Source organism: Prosopis cineraria, unplaced genomic scaffold, assembly GCF_029017545.1.
Source record: "Prosopis cineraria cultivar Desert tree isolate PC_DT_omini unplaced genomic scaffold, ASM2901754v1 PC4, whole genome shotgun sequence".
Classification (NCBI taxonomy): domain Eukaryota; kingdom Viridiplantae; phylum Streptophyta; class Magnoliopsida; order Fabales; family Fabaceae; genus Prosopis; species Prosopis cineraria.
In genome coordinates, this window is record NW_026555335.1 from 38,028,216 (window position 1) to 38,037,869 (window position 9,654).

At 28.9% G+C, this 9,654-nt stretch overlaps 1 long non-coding RNA gene across 1 annotated transcript; it reads left to right on the forward strand.

The window, feature by feature from the left end:
• Positions 1 to 900: 900 nt before the first annotated feature.
• LOC129308392 (uncharacterized) lies at positions 901 to 2,451 on the forward strand. Its single transcript, XR_008592599.1, has 3 exons — positions 901 to 1,054; positions 1,716 to 1,781; positions 2,333 to 2,451. It is a non-coding gene; the product is annotated as an uncharacterized LOC129308392 (long non-coding RNA).
• Positions 2,452 to 9,654: the final 7,203 nt, after the last annotated feature.

The window sequence follows — 9,654 nt, forward strand, 5'->3', positions numbered from 1 at the left end:
GTTTAATGTTGATTACATCGAGTTTGCTTGGTTTGCTATTAACGACATTGAATATAGATTAATAGTTTATATACAATTTAATAAATTTAAAACTAAAAAAACCAAGATGCCCTAAATAAAAAAAAACTCCACGCTCTCCTTTGATCATCTCCTTCCCCGTCGTTGAATCTAGTATGAGATTTAAGATGTGTTAGAAGTTGGCCATTGATATTGGTGAAAGATTTGAGGTGTGCTAGAAGTTGGCCCTTGAACCTGGTATGAGATTCGAGACATTCTAGAAGTTGGCCTTTGGATCTTGCATAACAATAAAGTTGTTGCCAACAGTTATATGCAGGGCACCACTATGGCTAGCATTTTTGTTGCAATGCACGGTACAAACACCATAGGCTACAACACATAGGTGGTTTGGCCATACCCCTCCGTGTCATTGCCCAAGGCGGATACTTGGTTGGCCATGATAGATATGTTTCATTTTGCAAAAAAAAGTTAGTCTTTTCAGCTTTGTTTTGAATGGTTTTCAAAGCTTATTGTGTATAATAAAGAAATTGTAGAATTTAGGTTTTGAGAAAAAAAATGATAATAATAGAAATTTATATTATTTGAGGTTATTTAAAAATAATATTATGATTAGGTATTTAATTATGAATTTAAAAATTTAAATTTAAAACCACATAAGCAATATTTAGTTAAGATATAATACATAAATAATTTTTTTATGTGTGTGTTAAAAAAAAGAGAAGGTAGAAGGAACAAAAAAAAGGGGGTGGAAGGTTGTTGTTTCTAAGTCCCACATTGGTTAGATGAGGAAAGAGAAGAGGTGCCTTCATGTATAAAAAGGAGGGGGTGTGTGCATTAGGAAGCATGAGAGGCTAAGATACAATTTAGAGGAAATTGCAACTTTTGGCCCAAAGGTTTGAATAATTAAATTCAAACCTATAGTTTTTTTTAATATAATTTTGGGACTCATAATCCCATTTTTATATTATTTTTCTCTCTTCCTCTCACGTTGCTTGGCGTTTTCTCGCAAGGGGGGATTATTTTCTTTTTTCTTCAGGTATGTTCTAACTTTCCTGTTTAGATTAGCATTTAAAAATTTATTTAATTATAAAATTAATTTTATAGTTATTTTTTTAAATAATATTAGCTTTCTAGTGATATGATTATTTTGTAGGATAGAGTAAATATTTTGATTAGGATTTTTCTATAGGATAGTTAATCTGATGATATGATGGATTAAAAATATAGGTTAAAACTCTTAGGGATATAATAAATATTATAGAATATTTTTTTGAGGTTGAAACTCATGTTTAAGAATTTTTGAGTTAAAATCTAGATCTATATGGTTGAATTTATGTGGAATCTGAGATGTAGGGATAAATCTATGATTATTAAATATTTATTTAAGTATGAATAGGTATTTTTGAGGTTATAGAAAGGTGATTTGAGGCTTCAGGATAATTTTAAAATTTAATTTATTTTTGGACGAATTTTTAGAATATAGAAGGATGAAATTGTGATACTAGAAGTGATTTGAGGATAAAAAAATAGTTTATTAGGGTACGAGAATTTTAGAAAAGAATTTAGGAAGTTAAATGAGGCATAAATCTTAAATTAGTGTTAATATGGATTATAGATCTAAGACTTTCTAACTATTTAATTAGAGTTATTTATTTTAATGTAAAATTAATATATAGTATTGTGAAATAATTATGTAGATTATATTGACAAAGATAGTGGTGAAAAAGGAGTTGTGAAGGGAAACTTGTTATTCAAGACACAAGGTAACCATTATTAATGTGTTGTGATGGGTGTGTTTGTGAATGGTTCTGTGTTGTTTTGTTGTTTGAAAAAATTATGAATTATTGAAAATAAATACTGTTATATACTTCTGTGAAATCATTGCCAAGTGGGTTAAAAATTTATTTTTTGTTTATCATGATGAGATGTTATTGTTCGGATATATTTCTGTTTGGATATTTGAATGATGCATGACTTGTCAGGGTATTTTAATGTATGGTGTTAATGGGAATTTCTGTTCGGTTAATTATTACCACGTGGTAAGCCCTCATTAGATCCAATGAGTGGCGTGTCGCTTGATCCAACTCACCTTTGGTCGGGTGATTTGGCGTCCGAGCATGGCGAAAGGAGGATATAAGATGCAGTCATGCAAATTAAATACTTGTTCGGTTTGTTTGAAAGTATTGTTCGGTTAAATGTTTTGTGTGCCCACTTAGCAATCGCATGATTAGTTACATCCGCATGCATCATTACATATTAATTTCTGGTTACTGGGACTTTTAAGTCTCATTCCCTGTGGTTAACATTTTTACAGGAGCGAGTCCGGCCAAAAAAGCACCAGAGGTGTAACTATGGTGTATGAGACACCATCTTTTACGTTCCCTCTTATTTTGGATTATACAATGTATCTTGTGCCAACTTAGGACATATCTTCTTTGAGAAGCATGTAAACTCTAATCCTTTTTATTAAAAGTATTTATATGACCAAGAGGATCATGTCTGTCCCTCATGGTTCTAATTGCTTTTTGAGATATTTTAAGACCTGTGATATATTGTCTTGGATGTATCATGGTAGAAATTTTTCTACCATGATAAGGGTTCAATGAAAAAAAAATAATTTTTTGAATTAATAATTTGTAAAAAATCAGTTTGTAAATTTGAGGGTGTTACATATAATTCATGAGAAAATTAATAAGACTCAGTACTATTGCACTAAAAACTAAATTATAGAAAAAAAATTAGAACATCACATTAAATAAAAAAATACGATTACTGCAAGTAGTAGAAAGATATTTCTTACACACCTAGATGAGAATTTATTCACGTTTTCAAAAATATGAAAGGAAAAATATGAATAATTTGGTTGATTCGGTTTATTTGATTCTTGAATTTTCAGATCGAATCAAACCGATTAACCAAAATTTTCATCAAAAGAAAATCAAAACAAACCAAAAAATGGAATAGACCGAATCAAATAGACAAAATTTAATTCGATTTAGTTCAATTTTTGGTTTTGATTCAGTTTTACTTACCCTTGTGTAGTCATGGTTGGTTATTTTCTAACTACCATTGTAAAGTTTGGGGATCATGGTCATTTAAATGGTAAATTATGGTGATATTACAATCTGGTATATCATGTAACTTCACAAAATCATCAACCTTAAGTTTAGAAACTTAAAACATGTATCATTATTTTCACTAATACTAATAGGTTCGAACCCTACCCTTTAAAAGTGAAAATCATCATCCTTCCTCAGAAACCTTAGCCCTTGAAACGTGTAAAAAGGAAGAGGGATTGAAGGAGATGATTATCTTAGAGATTTATACCTCGTTCAGTATAATGGAAATGATTTTGATGGAAATGAAAATGAAGATGGAAGTGCAAAAAGAAATGAGGTTTAAAAATATGTTTGGTATGTTCATGAAATCTTGATATAATATTTAATTAATATGTATATTTTAAATGTAAAAATACTAAAGTACCCTCCAAAATTTGGGGGGAAAATCCCTCGACCACCTTCTTGAAAAACCACCAGCCAAATCTCCATCCGATCAATAGCAACAATCTAGAAAAATCAGAACCCAGATTTGGGAACAAATCAATGATTTATACAAAGGAATGAAGAAAGACGCAAATATACAAAAGATACAAGCGATGAGATCGACACAAATATTCTCTCTCTAGATTTGGTGCTTGCCGTCATTGTTGATGGAGATCATCATCATCATCGCCGTTACCATCGACAAAGAGGATGAAGAACAAGTGTTAGCTGTATTCTCTCTTCAGATCTGGTGCTTGCTGTCGCTGTTGATGGAAATCATCTTCATCATCATCATCACCGTCCATAAAGAAGGAGGATTAAGAACAAGTGTTAGCTGTATTCTCTCTCCAAATTTGGTGCTTGACGTCACCGTTGATGAAGGAGACGGAGAAGAAGTTGTCATCGTCACCTTTGTCCAATCCAACAAGTCAATCATCAAAAGGCTAAGACAAGAGAAAGCTAATACAAAGAAGAAAAAAATCAAGAAGGAGGGGTAAAAAATAAAAAATGCATCATGGAATTGCAAAACTTGGTTTTTATTATAGAAATGATTTCCATCAATTTTAATGGAAATGATTTCCATCTCCATGTAGAAACTCAATTCAATCTGATTTTAGCCAACCAAACAAGATAAATTTTCAATTCTATTTCCATATCCATTTTCACCCTTCTAATTCCATGATACAAAATAGGCCCTTAGACTTTGGAGTCTAAATTCTCCTCATCATTATGCCTGAATGATGCCTTACCAAAGCTTTGTGTATGTCTCCTAATTTCTCCTTGCTTTTCTTCCTTTCTGATTTAAGCTTGTTTGCAATCTGATTTAATTAATTTTTGACCATTCGCTATGACAAATGGCTCAGAAACTCAAATCTATGTTATACACCACCTCTGGGGCACACAGTGGCCCAATATGCCTCCTACTCAAATCCAAGGTTGTCCAAGAATCCAATAAGCACATTAGTTGTTCGGAAATGTTACTAACTTAATTATTCAGCTAATTTACCCTTTATTAATTCACTTGATTCTAGAATTAAAATTCAAGATGTTAAATAAGTAAACAGAGATAAGTTAAGATCATCATTTTTAGAAGTGATTCTGAGCTTTGTGAGGGAAAAATTTCTATAATTAAAACAAAGAGATTTGAAAACTCAAAACTAATAATGATGATACTGATGATAAGATCTGTACCATATAATAGTAATATAATATGAAAGAAGAAAGAACATGACTGTCAAACTTAATTGACTTGTAGAGTTTGTGCTTTTAGAGAGCAATTGTTGCTCATCACAAGTGCATGAATCGTAGCAAGTAATATAAGATGAGTAAAGTATCATTCCCTCGAGGATTTGTTTAAAAATAATGATGATCAAACAAAAGACTAAGTGAGTTCAACTAAGTTGAGCCAAACATAATTAGGTGAAAATGATTTTAAAACTAAATTAACACTAGAAAATAAAGAAAAGCAATTGATTCACACACTTCAAGCACAAATTAAGACCTAGAATTATTTATCCCCTTTGCATTTCATAATACCAAAATTATCTCCTCTCATAAATGCTTTTAATGAAAATAAGTATTAACTTAGGGTTCTAAAAATACTTAGACAAACTCTTTCAAATCATGAATAAGTGTTTAGTTAAATTAAGTACCCAATCTCTTATTACAATTAATAAAACTCAATTTCAAACACCAATCTTAATGTGGTTATACAAGGCTAGCAAGTATATTTCTATCTTACTAGTAAAACTATCTATTCAACATGCAAATATTAAGTTCTTATACTATTTTACCTAAGTTCTACACTTAATCTAGTCCTCTCAAGCATCAATTAAGTGAACCTAACATCTAAATGGTGGCCAATCACTTAGAAGCATTAAAAAAAGAGTAAAATAAACACATATATATTATTACTCATAAAAAGAGAGGAGAAACATAATGTTAATCCATACAAGAGTTCAAAATAATCCTAGAGCAAAGAATTTAGCTACTCATAAACATCAAAAAGCTATAAATACACAAGATATTCACAACCATTACAAGAAGAAAAGGGAAGAGGAATAGAAAAACGAAAGAAAAAGAGCTCTATATGTCTTCAAAACTCCATTTCCTTGCTTCAAGTACTTCTAATGCCCAAACCCTAATATACCCAAACTCTTAATGTGTCTAAAAGTCTAAAGAATCTATTCTGAGTTGAGCTCTTAGGATATATATGTCCTGGTCAATCAATTTTTAATAAATAAAATGTAGCGTTTTTCTAACAGTGGTAAAAGTCGTGAACGAAAGTCACAACTTTTTGACAGCGTTGGCATTTTTGAACTGTTTTTACAATTAATAAAATTTATCCTTTTGCACTTGATTTCTTCATCTAAAAGCCTTTTAAAAATATCAGCAAAGCTTCAGAAATGCATCTAATCAAATCTTAAACCAAAATAATATTAAATTAGATCAAAAATATTAAATTAAAGCTAAGAATGCAAACCTAAAGCAAAATACACATTTTCCTAATTCGAACAATAAAAATATATACAAATGAGGTAAAATGGATTAAAATCTAAGAAAAATGTGATGAAATGATATGAAATTCTAGAGGTTAATAGTAATAATGAGTTAAATTAGAGCTAAATTCCATGGAAGTTCCAACTTGCACATACATGAATTCAACCCAGTCAACCTCGATTGAAATAGATGATTTGTATGTCAGTGGCAAGTCAACAACCTGTTGTGTGTCTCGCTTCTCACATAAAAGGTGCTTTTGATAAGGGTGATGTGCTAAGTCTTGCCCTCTTTTTCTTGAGATTTATAAGATTCCCATTACGCAGACGTAATGTGTGTTTGGTTTGTAATTTGTCAAAAGTTTATTTGTTAAAAGTTTATTTGATAAAAGTTAGTTTATTGAAAGTCAGTTGTTGTAACGAAATTTGTGTTTGAATACTTTTTTTAAAAGTCAATTTGGTAAATTAAAAGTTATTTAGATAAATGATGATTTGTACATTTGAAATGCACTTTTAAATATACAATGACAAAAAAAGACTTTGATTTATAATTATTTGTAATTTTTGTTATACAAATATAATATGTTATAAATGTTTAGAAAATCCAAAAAAAATTAAAATAACAAAATTTAATAAGTTAAATAATAAGAATAAAAATATAAAGTTAATGCTCCATTCATTAAAAAATATAAGATATTTTTAATTGAATCTCACCTTCAATAAAGTAGTCACTCATATTTAAATAAACCTTATCTTTTTATATTTATCTTGATTTATACCCTAAAAATATGAAGTGATTTATTCGATAGAGGTACTTTTGAAAAAAAAAATGATTACAATTTAAAAGACTAAAAATACCTAGTAAACACTGTATTTTTTTCGAACTTTAAAGTGTAAATTAAAAATTAATAAAAATACAATAAAAAAATAAAGAAATAAAGGAATAAACAAGGAGGGGCTTTTGTGATAATAATAATAATAATATATTTTTTTACCCCAAATTTCCTTAATTATGTTCCCATTAAAGTTGACTTTTTTTAAAGAAAATTTAGAATATTTGAAATCTAATTTAAGAAAATTATGCCTTGATTGGGATTTGTTTTTAATTAATTAATAAAAAAATTTGAAATCTAAAATAATAAAAAAGATTCAAAATAAAAATTGTCTTTTTTGTTTGATCTTATCATTAAATAAGAGAACCCTAGTTAGCACTTATAAAAAAGAGATAGCTGTGAAGGAGAAGTGGAGGCAGGAAAAGAGAGCAAGAAAAATTGAGGACAAATAGTGAAGTTGCAAAGGTATGAGAATGATTTTCAAGCCTTTTATTTTCATGGGATCATAGTAGAAAGAAAAAACATGATAGCCTACCTTTTGTACCTCTCACATTGTAAAATTGTGGTTTGCCTTCCAAGTCTAACTAATAGAGTAGTGCCTTTGTTTTGAAAAATCATGATGCCACTGTTTGTGTTAATCTTTCCTTTTTATTTTTTTTATCCCATTTGTTTCTAGCATTTGCGTTGAATGACATGCTTTAGGTTAATGTCATATATATATATATATATTATATTTCATTTTATATTTACCCGTTTCTTTTACCTTTTTTCTTGACCTCTCAATTATACTTTTGTAGTCATACAAGTGAGAATTCATTTTAGTCAAAATGATTAAATGTGAATAAGTAGAATTAACTTGTCCTCATAATCAATCCGGTCTCGAAAACACAGTCAAAAGAAAAAAAAGGGGTGTCATAAATCATTATATTCATCCAAAATATATGAATTAAATTCCATGAGCTCTTGTAAATTTTTTTTATGAGTGATACTAAATCATCTTGAATTCTTAAAAATATCAAAAGAAGAAATCGTGAATGACACTTAGTCATCGCAGGTATCAAATTTTATATTTAAAAATTTAAAATTAAATTATTCTATAGAAAATTCACTTTGAAAATTTATTTAAGGTTTGTCATGAGTAATACTAAATTATTGGGTACATATAGAAGCATCAACTAGTTGACTGCGAGTGATACTAAATCACCACAGGTTCCAATATTTGTTAAATTTATCTCTCTCATGCATTATTAAAAAATAATAAAATAATAAAACTTTTAGTATATTTTAGGTTATTCCATGAGTTATATTAAATCACTGTGGATTCTTAAAAAAATTAAATGAGATACCATGAATGACACTAAGTCATCACAAGTATCTAATTGTATATCTAAATTTTCAAAATTAAATTATTTTATAGCAAATTCACTTTGAAATTTCTTTAGGGTTTGCTATGAGTGATATTAAATTACCGTGTGCATTTAGAGTGTCAACCAGCGAACTATGAGTGATGCTAAATCACCGCAAGTTTTGATATTGGTTATTTTTCTTTTATCCAAAGGTACTTCCTTATGACAATTTTTTATTTAAAAATAAATATAATTATGTAACACAAAATAACCTTCTCTTCATAAAATAAATTAACAAATAATTAAAAGAAAGCCTAAATAATAATATTTCAAACTACGTGAATTTTGATCCTCATCACAGGGTACATAGGCTTCAAGCTTTGATCATAAGTCAAGTCTTTCCATGTAAATAAATAATTTATTTTTTTTATTTTTTATCTTTATTTTTCATGTGCAATAAAGGATAACTAAGATATTATTAAAAGGTCAATTAATTTTACACAATCAACTTAGGGTAACTGTTCTTACGAACGGGTGTCGTGAGGTGCCTAATACCTTTCCTACACATAATCAACTCCTGAACCCTATTATGGTTATTATAAACCATTTTATCTTTTAAGAGGTTCCCAAAATTATCTTTTTAAATTTTAGTGGTAACTCGTACATTTATTGATTTTCTTTTTCGGGGAGATCATGATTTGGGCGCGACATACCTTACATTTTTTTAACATTTAACTTTTTAAAAAATGTCTTACATTTTTGAATGGAGGAATTATGTTGGAAAAAATATGTAGTAAATAGGTCAACATTCATTAATATTGAATGTTCACGTGATTAATGATTCGATTTATAATGTACAACTTGGTTTCTAATTGAATTGTGAACTTTATTTATCTATTTATCAGAAGGGACACTTGAAACTACAGTTACAGGAGAAGAGTATAGATGAGATAGAGATTAATCGAGGAGAGCGAAGCTTGTCGTGCACAAAGAGAAGAGAAGGAAAAAAAGGGGTAGCATGGTCATTTATAAAAGTAGGTACCTTTATTAAATGCTCCAACTCTCCATTAACATTTCAAATTCAACTCTCACTTTTTTGGGAATTCACTTTAAAACCCTCAATCCACATTTTAAAAGTTATTTTGCTACATTAAAAAATTTTCAAAAAAACTTTTAATATTTTAAAAGTCAAGAAGTTTTCTTCAAATGTCAAATGCTCTTTAGCAGGCTAGTAATTGACAATATTTTATTATATGATAAAAATAAATTTAAATTGCTTTCTTGGTCAAATCAATGTAAGTCTTGTCAGATACATAGTTTGCAAGTAGCTCATGAAGCCATGATGATAAAAAAAAGAACTTTTTTTTATTTTTATACTTTATTCACATTTTTTTATACGTCCCTATACTTTTTTCAGTGT